Here is a 12,510-nt window from a genome sequence, read left to right as displayed (position 1 = left end):
AATAGGACATGTTCTATTTTTTGACGGCCAATATTCACGGGTGGTTAAAAAAAGGCCGTGTGAATATACCCATAGAACATCATTGTTCTGAAAGCGGACGTTTTTTACTGTTGTGTGAATGTAGCCTAAAACGAAATTCAATAAAATGTATCCTTTATTAGTTCAGATGTTGCCGTCTTTACCTTGACTTTTAACGCAATAAATAAACAATCCCTTATCTTGACTTTTTCAATGGCTTTTGTTGTGTGATATCACGCTGCAACAAATGATATTTTATTTCACATATAGCGAAAAGTAGTAATCCAAAAATAGGTTTTTAACGTTTTGGTCTATACATTCAACCTTCTTTAGACACGGATATGCGGCGCTTGTGACCTCGGTCGCTGTTCGGTAATGGCGCCATTATTTTTGGATTACTACTTTTCGCTATATGTGAAATCAAATATCACTTATTGCATAATACCTTGGAGTGCTGAGTTCCCATTTTTTACACATTGGCGTGGAAGCCTACTCACGCACACTTGAAACACGGAGTGCTGCGGGATCAAGAAAGTATCACGCTGCAACAAGTTATCAGAGTCAAGTTAAAGATGGCTACATCTGTATTACAGTATAAAATCCATCTAGTAACAGATTACACGTTTCATACATTACATGTTCTTAGTCGTAGCCCCTATAACCACACATGTATCTTTCTTCCATGTTTATAAACAGCAGTCCCATGTAACGCCTATATCCAGTGTATGCACAGACAGTCTATCCAGGCAGTAGGAGATAATTAGATGATGTAACAGATACTGCAGCCGCTTATGATGTCACTGATGATGTCATAGACAGTACTAGCCATTAGGTTCTATGTGCAGCTGGATTACATATTTTTTACAATTTCTGCCAATGACGTCTGGACCGGGACTGTGATTGACTGTGTGATTGACAGGTAAGATGCAGCATTTTATCATTAATTCTACATGTTACTGGACACATGAAATATATACGCTCTAGAATTCTCATATAAGGCCAGATTCACACTGGACATTACTGCAGCAATTTCTAACCACACCAACACCTCACCACAACTATTTGATTGTAGAAGGATGTTTTTCTGGTGATTGTCGGGGGTTGTTTTTTTTTTAGACAAACAGTTCAAGTTCCAGTAAAATGTTTCTATTAATGCAAGTAACAACTGAACATTTTACATTCAGATTTCAAGGTTTCATATTTTCTCATTAAAGTTACAACTCAGAGTATGTTCACATGGCCTATTTTCATGGCCATAAACGCCCCGAAAAACATCTAAAACTACAGAGGCTGAACGCCTCCAAACATCTGCGCTTTGATTTCAATGGGAAAAACGGGGGTTTGTTCCGATGAGGCGTTTTTTACGTGGCCGTTTAAAAAAAACTGTAGAAGGATTTTTTTCTGGTGATTGTCAGGAGTTGTTTTTTTTTTAGACAAACAGTTCAAGTTCCAGTAAAATGTTTCTATTTATGCAAGTAACAACTGAACATTTTACATTCAGATTTCAATGTTTCATATTTTCTCATTAAAGTTACAACTCAGTACATCAGAGTATGTTCACACAGCCTATTTTCAGCCGTTTTCCTGGCCGTAATCACCCCGAAAAACAGCCGAAAATACGGAGGCTGAACGCCTCAAAACATCTGCCCATTGATTTCAATGGGAAAAACTGTTTTTTTTTTCCGATGGTGCATTTTACGTGGGCGTTTGATAAAGCGGCGCATAAAAAAACACCCTGTAAAAAGAAGTGCATTTCACTCCTTCGGCCGTTTTTGGAGCCGTTTTTCATTGTCTCAATAGAAAAACAGCTCCAAGAACGTTGGTAAAAACGCCTCAAAAAATGTTTGTGGTTTAAAAAATGGCTGAAAATCAGAGGCTGTTTTCCCTTGAAAAGAGCTCTGTATTTTAGAGACATTTTTTAGTTAAGTGTGTGAACATACCCTTACCATTGTCTGAGAATTGCAGCTGTCAGTAATGTGGAATGTGACTTCTCAGTCGTTTTCAATATGATGTCTAATTTAATTTAATTAAATAGTCTTAAAAAGCTACGGTATATTATCCTAATAAGGCTCAGCAGTAGCCAGGGCCGGCCTTAGGGGTGTGCGACCTGTGCCATTACATAGGGCGCATCCCTCCAGTAGGTGGAACGGGGCGCTGCGCTGGCTCCCTTCCACTGCTTGTGTTTTAGAAGCGGCCGGGCAACTCAGCAGCTGCCTTTCCGCCTGGGTGCTTCTCTCACTGACATCGCGTTCCTAGCAGCGAAAATCGGGATTCCTCTAGGAGATGGGGGCATTGGGGATTGGCATTTGTAAATTGCCCACATTGTGACCCCCCCTAATGTCAGTCATGGACACCTGGGCCTGGGTGTGACTGCAACCTCTTCACCCCTATAGTTATGTTCCCTGGGTTTACACTAACATTACAAAATGTTTTCAATGTCTGACTCGTCCTGTGATAGAAAATGAAAGGTGTGAAAGTAAATATATTATTATTCATTCTAGATATGGGGTTATTTTATGTTTATTCCATTATGTATTTTACAGACATTTATGACATCTGAATATGTGGCACCAGTGACAGCCGACATGCTAGGACATACACTGTATATATGTAAGTATTATAGCAAATGACAACCTATAGAAATTCTATAATCTGATGTCATCCAGAATGTTCCTATAGAGACACATGACAAGACTGTGGGAACAAATTCCCCAATGTTGTTCATCCAGGGCCTGTCTTAGGGGTGTGCGACCTGTGCGGTTACACTGGGTGCATCACCTGTCACTAATGAATGGGGCGCCACTGGTCTTGATGTCTGGGTCACCCATTGCTTGAACACTCAATCCCACTCTTCATGTAAAAAAAGTAAAGGGCACTGCTCAGGATGCAGATACAATTCCTTGATAATGGATTACATTACAGTGTGGCAGACAATACTTGTCTGGCAGTGTTATTTGGGCACTGTATGATTGCAGTATTTGAGTACTATATTCTACGCCATAAAGCTGAATTCAGACGCTGCAGATTTGCTGCGTGGCAAAATTCACAAGTGTTACAGGTGAATAGTTACAGTCTCAAAAACTCATCCACATGTAGCAAAAGTAAACGCTGGGAATTTTGCTGCAGCTTTATATTATTATTATTATAGAAATGCTCCATAAAGAAGATATTATGGTATTAGTAATATATAAGGGACTTGTTATTTATGTAATTTCCTAATACACATTTGGCTTATGGGGGAGCACACAGCGCACACAGAGTGTCTACATTACCAGTACTGCAGTCTGTGCGCCACCATACAGGTCCGTCCACATGAAGTTGCTGTGTACATGAGCCCTAATGTACATTTCCTTCATTGTTGGGTGGTCTATACTGAGCACACGTCTGTCTGGAGAAATAAAACGACACAATTATTGTTTTTTCCAGAACATCTTAAGATCGGCTGCCTGCTGCCAGGGGGACTCTCTGAAGCAATATTTCATCTATGCAAGGTGCGTCTCTTATTAGTTACTATATGCAGTATCCACCAATACCCTCCACAGTTAGAATGACACTTTTTGTATGTCCTGGGTCAGAATGCCCCTTTTGTATGGCCCCACAGTAATGAAGCCCCCTTTTCTAAGCCCCGACTCAGTCCTTTTATCCCCCATATTAATAGTGCCCACTTTGCTCCTATAAAATAAAAAATTATAGTCACCTAATAGACGACCAACCGGGTCAGACATTTCGCTTCCTCCCTGCGCCGTTATTGTTTGTCCAATTTCAGGGGCGTATGGAGCCCCAGAGCTGTGGGCCACCCCAAATCCCTGGACCCCAGCCGGTCATCCTATTTACCCCTTTGGTAATTTTACACTGGTTGGGGACTGGACTCTGTTCTAGATAGAAATGTTGCCATTGATTGAGATTTGTCCTAATACATTGTCTTTCTTTCTCCTAGAATTAATTCCTCATAAGAGTTAATGATAACCACACGTCCCAGGAGGGCAGATCAAAGATTAAGCAGAGCTCTCCACCTCACATCACATAACGTTCTACATTCAGTCGGATGTATTCAGTAGGAGAGTCCAAGGTCAGTGTATTTTATTAACTGCATCTCTAAATGATCACATAGTGTGTATTACTGGTCAATACTGAAGAGGGCACTACCACCATAGATGGCCTGGGCACCCTCAACTTACACTGCCGATCCGGCATTTAGGGCCCAAACCTATAATATAAAAAAACAGAAAGATACAATCCCTAGTTTATTGACTGGGTGATGTTATTTGGGCACTGTATGATTAAATTATTTGGACACTACATGGTGCATCATAAGGGGGAGGACGTCACAGATACTGCACATGTCACCAATAAACCTAAGGCCGGCCCTGGATGTGACACAATAGCTGCCACGTGACATGCCATCCACACGGACATGACCGCTGTGGCCTAGCAACTAAAGACAACAGAACCACCAGCGCAGGAGCCACAGGGAATTTAAAAAATGAGTAGGGACAATTTGTTATTTTTAGCCATATGCGGCTTAGACTAAGGTTTATGAAACTGTCAGAAAACCCCTTTAATAATTATTTTGTCTGTTGAATCCAGAAATCCAATTTACCATTTTCTACTCTCTCTACTCCAGTCCAAAAGACTCCACAAAAGACAAATTAGAAGTTTTCCATTAAGGATAAGATTATATAGAAGAATAACAATAAGCTCCTGGTCCCTGATACAAAATCTATACCAGGGTCCTCCAACTATTATGTGCCATTATACTGCTGGTGTTATTTGTGTGGCAGAGGGTCATTGGACTCGCCCTGTGATAGAAAATGAAATGTGTGAAAGTAAATATATTATTATTCATTATAGATATGGGGTTATTTTATGTATGTGCATTAAACCCATTATGTATTTTACAGACATTTATAACATCTGAATATGTGGCACCAGTGACAACCGACATGCTAGAAGATCCACTGTATATATGTAAGTATTATAGCAAATTATAACCTATAGAAATTCTATAATGTGATGTCATCCAGAATGTTCCTATAGAGACACATGACAAGACTGTGGGAACAATCTCCCTGATGTTTTCAATAGGCTGAACATATATTTGTTGATATGATGAACCATACTAAGCGCACGTCATAATATCTTCACAGTTTATACTTTTGTTCCAGAATTTCTTGAGATCGGCTGCCTGCTGCCAGGGGGACTCTCTGAAGTAATATTTCATCTATATGCGGTATGTCCATCATTAGTTACTATATACAGTATCCACCAGTAGCTCTGTACATTGAAAAAGTAATGAGCGGGCAAAATGCCAAGAAAGGCGTAGCAGTGGGGAACCTTGGATAGTTGGTAGGAATAGGCATAATGTAAGTTAGGGGTATCTTTGTCCAAAATGCTGGCCACATGGCTCGGTTTGGAACTGAACGTAGGTGTAAGGTAATTGGGTGAGGGAGTGTAGGGGGATTTTAGACAGCTTTGGTCTGCCAAGAACATTTGCGATGTGTCAAGGCCTGGATGCAATAGACAAGGACTTAAGTGAGTTTCATTACACAGTCATAATCTGCAGGCCTAGGTGATAATGGACACTGGCAGAATGTTTTTATATTTACAGCACTCAAACGGAAAGCAATGGAAGGTGCCAGGATATTGCCACGTATAGAGCCCCCACAAGTCATGCAGCACAAGGACCTGGACTTGGGGTGTACTGGATTGTTTGGAGCAAATGGCATCAAGGAAGCAAGGCAGGTATCCTCAATGGTATCATTCTAGCAAAAATTTGAGGGAACATGGCACGATGATGGGCCAAGTGCCAGGATCCTTGCGCAGGGATCCAGGGTCGATGAAGGCAGCAATATCCCAGTGGGGCCTTATAATCTCAACATGGGAGAGGGACACCTTGGGGTTGCCAAAATGTTTAGAACACGGGGTACTGGCACAATGTTTGGAATTACAGGAGCAGCGCATCTGGATGTAAAGAGAAGCAGAAGAAGTCAACAGTAGCTGGTTGAGTCTGATTCTGATCTGTCAGATGATAATAAGTGGTCTGATGTTGGGGATAGATGGGCTAATGGGCAAGACGTTTAAGATGCTGAAAAAAATGTTTGCGCAGGATAAAGTAAAAAGGTAAAAGCGAGGAGGCGTGATACTGAAAGCCAATCCTTTACTGGAAAGAGGGGGTAAAGTTTGGGGCCAGGAAACATGTTTGTTGATTTCTACCTACACACACTTGTCCCAGGAAATGTTGGGAAACATAAGGGAGGAAAGGCTTGTCTAGTTTTTGTGATGTCTATGGAAGATTTTGTTTAGTATTGCAGTGTTATGGTGGTGGAGCAAGGACCCCCTTATTGATCAGGTGCCAATAAAAAGGGATGGTGCCTGTGAAGCAGGCTGGTAAGTATAAAAAAAAATACATCTGTCGCATCTAAAAGAGGCATCAGTAAACTATGAAATAGACAAGGAGTTGAGTGAGTTGCATCATTAAAGCAGAATCTGCAGGCACGGATGACAATGGATACTTGCAGAATGTTTTTTGTGCCTACAGGACTCAAGTGAGAAGCAGTGGAAAGGACACGGATATCGCCACGGATAGGGCGTCCACGAGTCATGCAGCACAAGGAACTGGACTTCTGATGTAATTGACTGTTTGGAGGAGATGGCGTACATTTCCGAAGAATGTAGTTGGCTTTCGAAGCGCGTAAGCAGTCTTGTATCATCACTTCAACATGCCGTGTGGTTTATAAAATGTTTTTCTAATAAAGTCATCACATTGTCATGAGGATTGCTGGACCGTATTTTCTTCTGTTTACTGTATATTTATTGGACAGTGCTAACGCCATACAGCCCTCCCTGTAGAGAACGCCATACAGCCCTCCTGTAGAGAACGCCATACAGCCCCCCCTGTAGAGAACGCCATACAGCCCCCCCTGTAGAGAACGCCATACAGCCCCCCCTGTAGAGAACGCCATACAGTCCCCCCCTGTAGAGAACGCCATACAGCCCCCCCTGTAGGGAACGCCATACATCCCCCCCTGTAGAGAACGCCATAGAGCCCCCCCCTGTAGGGAACGCCATACAGCCCCCCCTGTAGGGAACGCCATACAGCCCCCCCTGTAGGGAACGCCAAACAGCGTCCCCCCCTGTAGGGAACGCCATACAGCGTCCCCCCTCCCAAAAAAATGCGACCTACAGTGTGTCCTACAAAATACATGTATCCCCTATCCACAGGATAGGGGATACATGTGTGATCGCTGGCAGCGAAAGCTGCTTCTATCCTCTCCTCAGGGTCCCCAGCAGTCACTGACAGCCGGAGACCCGACATTCAGCAGCCCAATCGCGCGGGCAGTAAGTTAAAACCGGAGTCGTAAAAAGTCTATGGCTCGGGTTTTAAGGACTTTGACCGCTGGCCGTAAAAATACAGCCAGCGGTCGGGAACCAGTTAATGGCAGAGCGGGGAGATACCTCCCTGCTCTGCCGTAGTGTTCAGTGGTGTCCCGCTGTAGCAGCCATAGCGGCTGCCAGCGGAGCCTCCGGCCATGGTGGGGGCCCGTGCCGGCGGGCGACACGGGCCCCCTCATGCCGCGGGCCCCGTAGCAGCCGCTACGGCTGCTACGGCGGTAGTTACGCCACTGCTCAGTACATATATACAACACCAAAAAAAATCTCAGTGTTATGACTGCAGACCTCTGTCGCTCACCCTGTGATGAACGGCCGCGACCGCAACTTCCTGGCCACCTCCCCAGAGACCACGGCTGGCGCGGCCTTCCCTTCTTGGAGTGCCTTAAAGGGCCAGCGTGCGCACTTCCTAAAAGTTTTCTATCCTACCCCAGTGCACCCTGGATTATAAAAAGGTCTCTGCCCTTCCACTCCTTGCTTGATCGTTGTTTGTACTTTACCCATGTTTGTATTGCAAAGGGTCCCTTAGTATTTTCCTGCTTGATCCCAGAGTTCCCATTCCCTGCATCCTATTTCCTGTATCCCTTGGTGTTTCCTAACTGTGCCTGCCTTTTATCAGAGTCGTGTGGTACCGCCGGCTGGATATGCCACGTCTGTGTGTCTTCTACCATTCCTGGTGCCATCCGCTTTGTCTGGCACAACCTGCCACGCCTAGCCCTATCTGAGCCGGAGCCCACGGCCTAGTGGGTCCACATACGGATGTAGCCATCTTTAACTTGACTCTGATAACTTGTTGCAGCGTGATATCACACAAAAATAACCATTGAGAAGTCATTGAAAAGGTCAAGATAAGGGATCTTTCCACTGTGTATTTAATGCGTTATTAGTCAAGCTAAAGTCAGCTACATATGTTCCCTAGATTGTGACAGTACGCTCAGGCCATGGAACCCGCTGGCCAGCCTAAGACCACAGTTCAGGTCATACAGACGGATATGCGTGACCTATATGCACGTCAGCAATTACTAAGGGGTGGACCCCAATAGTATATATTGTATCTATATGCACGTCAGGATCAACTCCTCGTGGCTGTAAACTCCATCATCGCCCGACTGGATCAACTCCCTGTTCCTTCCTCAGAGACTGCTGCCGTTCCACTGCCTAATACTCCTACTGTCTGTTTTCCGGATCCACAGTTGCACTGCCTCTTTTTCCTCGCTATGACTGCGTGCTCACCATTTCTCCTCTGATGAGGCCAAGGTAGCGTTCATTATTTCCCTCCTCGCTGGCAAGTCCCTCGCATGGGCGAACCCCATCCTGAAATGACAGGGGCCCAAATTTTCGGACTTAGCCCTGTTCTTACAGACTTTTTGTGACGTGTTCAAGAAGCCGGGTCGAACATCCTTAGCAGCAGCCACTCTGCTAACCCTCAAGCAAGGGGGTCCACAGCAGGAGAGTATGCCATCTCCTTCCGTACCCTGGCAGCAGAGTTGGCATGGAACAATGAAGCATTGGTGGCGACCTATGGCATGGACTGTCCTCACACACCATGGACGAGCTGGCAGCCCGCGACCTCCCACCTACCTTGGATGCCCATATCCTGTTGGCTACCCGGGTCAACATGAGGATCCAGGAACGCGATGAGGAGGTTCGGTGGAGAGACGTTTTCACAGATTAGCACCCTCGCTCCAGAGACCACTACTGCCCCCTCTTGTTGCTCTACCTGAGGAACCAATGCAGGTAGACAGAGTCAAGTTGTCCGAGCAGGAGAAACAGCGCTGACGCTCTTCAGGTCTGTGTTTTTATTGCGGCCTTAAAGGCCCTTTCGTGCGCCAATGTCCACAAAAGCCGGGAAACTCCAGCTCCTAGAGAGGCAACTCTAGGTGGGATGATGCCAAACATCAAAACCTCTTCCAAATTATCTATTCCTGTGACCATCATCTCGGGAGAGACATCACACTTCTCCTCTGCCTATTTTGACTCCAGGGCAGCTGCAGATTTCATCCAGCAGGATTTAGTAGACCGACTACATCTACCCACAGTTCTTCTAGAGAGATCCCTTGCTGTTGCTTCTGTAAATGGACTACCATTGCCCGATTGTATTGTGGCTATCATGAAACCACTTACGTTACAAATCGGAGTCCTTCACTCAGACCAGATCAACTTCCTCGTCCTGCCTAAAGCCATCAACCCGGTTCTGCTGGGTCTGCCTTGGCTTTGTCTACACGCCCAGGTCCTTCACTGGAGTTCTGGAGAGGTCCCCCAATGGGGGCCAAGAGGTCTTAGCCGCTGCCTGCAACAGGTCCGCCCTGGTTTGCCTCCACTGCCTCAGACACCATACAGGCGCAATACTTTTTTGAGAAAAAAAATATATATAATTAATTGTCTAAAACAATAGATCTTAATAAAGCATACATAAAAAATAGAGATAGAGGGTCTCTTGAGGTACAACGCGTTTAGTGGAAACAGAACCACTTTATCAAGTAAACATGAGACCATAAAGTTTTTTTCCAGAGAATCCCTTTAATGACCACCGTGAAAAGGCGTATTGTCATTAAGGGGTTAAATTTGCAGTGTTGGACGGTCATCTCCAGTTTACTGTTGTATCATTATTATACCGAAATTTATATTATATAATATAATATAATAATATATTGCAAATTCACTGAAGTGATAAATGAGTAAAATGTATAACCTTTATTTCATAGCTGTCTAAAAACAGGGGTACAATCACCACTGTGAAAAGCCCAACCGTGTATTTAAAAACGTATTAAACAAGATACTCCAAGTCCTGATTCGTTTGCGAACCCTATATGACTGGATATATATCAACGATATCAAAATATGGAATCAGCGTTTGAACATTGGTGTAACAGTAGTAATGGCCCTAGTACACACCGGAGCCTGCGTCAACCGCACCCAGATCACACAATGTATGGGTACACAACAATGCCACTGCCCCTTACGCAAGATTCCCTCATTACACCCGACCCTACGCGTTTCTATACTTATCATCAGGGGTCTGTCAGTCTGGCCAGGATGCCAGCGATATTTCTTCAGCAGTAGATATTCTACTGCACAACACGGAAGCATGCACGCATAGATGTCAGCGGCATGCTTCACTACGGAACTCTCAGTAACTATGAACTGTATACTCCTCCCACTGGCCTCGGCAGCATACTACGAAACAGCCAATCACACCAGCCCACCGCATCCGTGACGCTCGACAACGTGACCCCCGGCCGTCAGCTCACATACCCGGAAGCAACAATGTAAACACCACAGAACGTGCAGACTAAATGGGAGGCTGCAGAAGTATCTACTAGCTGCACAGAGCCTCCTACTCTTCAAGGATGGAGTGTAGCAATGTTAAGTTGGATATAGATTGCGGATCAGCTCAAGACCGCAATTGGACTGCCATGATATAGACACCTACCCTGAGAATACATATTTTATTTTATGGATGGAAAGACGATATTTATGTCAGCCACATTAGGGACATTTGAAACACTCCTGGACTATATTTCCATGCCTGTTACTATTGTATGGTATACCACAAATGACTGTACCTGGAATGTGATACCCCTGTCTGGAGAACGAACAAAACCCTGTATCATAGTCCAAATAGTGATTTAAATAAAACAGGTATAATTTGTTTGCTCGTTTAAGCCTTCAGGCTGTACGCAAGCCAGTCTGTAAATCCATTGGGCCTCTTTACGCAAAATGAGGTTGTCCCAGTCCCCTCCCAGTTTTGGAGGACGTACCAATTCAATTGCCTGGAATTTCAAACATTCTGCCCTGCCTTGATGTTTTGCATGTTCATGTTCAGATATGGAAGTATCTCTTGAATTTGTAATATCTCCAACATGTTCCCTAATCCGGCGCCGAAACTGCCTTCTTGTTTTGCCCACATAATTCAGGGGGCACGGACATGTAATCAAATAGACCACACCAGCCGTTTTGCAGTACACGAAATCTCGGATATCATACTCAACCTTGGTGGTTACACTTTGGAATTTTCTCCCACTTTGGATAAAATCACAAGCCCTACAACTACCACATCTATATGTACCCGGTATCTGCCTATCCAACCAAGTACCTTTTTGTGTTAAAGGATCAAAACAACTCTGCATCACCCTGTACCTAATATTTTTGCCTCTACGAAACGTGACTGAAGGCCATTGGGTTATCTGATCAGCCAAGTCTACATCGGCACCTAGGATACACCAGTACCTTTTGAGTATTTCCATGATCTCAGATTGTTTGGAGTCAAAAGTACCTATGAGCCTGGTGACTCTTTCCTCTTTCCGTTGTCTAGGGACTAAAAGACTCTGCCTATCTGCGTCCCTTGCTCCCTCATAGGCTTTTCTAATTACCTCCTTAGGGAAACCTCTCTCCTTAAATCTGTTCGTGAGGTCATGTGCCTGTAACTCAAAGTCATCCATTGAACTACAGTTTCGGCGTACTCTCATAAATTGGCCTCTGGGAATCCCTCGTTTGAGGGGATAAGGGTGACAACTGTTCCATTGAAGGAAACTATTGGTTGCTGTCTCCTTCCGGTGTACTTTCGTGCGTATTGAGCCTTCCTTAGTCACTAGGCTCATAAGTACTTTTGACTCCGAACAATCTGAGATCATGGAAATACTCAAGAGGTACTGGCGTATCCTAGGTGCCGATGTAGACTTGGCTGATCAGATAACCCAATGGCCTTCAGTCACGTTTCGTAGAGGCAAAAATATTAGGGACAGGGTGATGCAGAGTTGTTTTGATCCTTTAACACAAAAAGGTACTTGGTTGGATAGGCAGATACCGGGTACATATAGATGTGGTAGTTGTAGGGCTTGTGATTTTATCCAAAGTGGGAGAAAATTTTAAAGTGTAACCACCAAGGTTGAGTATGATATCCGAGATTTCGTGAACTGCAAAACGGCTGGTGTGGTCTATTTGATTACATGTCCGTGCCCCCTGAATTATGTGGGCAAAACAAGAAGGCAGTTTCGGCGCCGGATTAGGGAACATGTTGGAGATATTACAAATTCAAGAGATACTTCCATATCTAAACATGTACATGCAAAACATCAAGGCAGGGCAGAATGTTTGAAATTC

This window comes from Rhinoderma darwinii, chromosome 2 (assembly GCF_050947455.1).
Source record: "Rhinoderma darwinii isolate aRhiDar2 chromosome 2, aRhiDar2.hap1, whole genome shotgun sequence".
NCBI lineage: Eukaryota > Metazoa > Chordata > Amphibia > Anura > Rhinodermatidae > Rhinoderma > Rhinoderma darwinii.
This window is presented reverse-complemented; position numbering follows the sequence as displayed.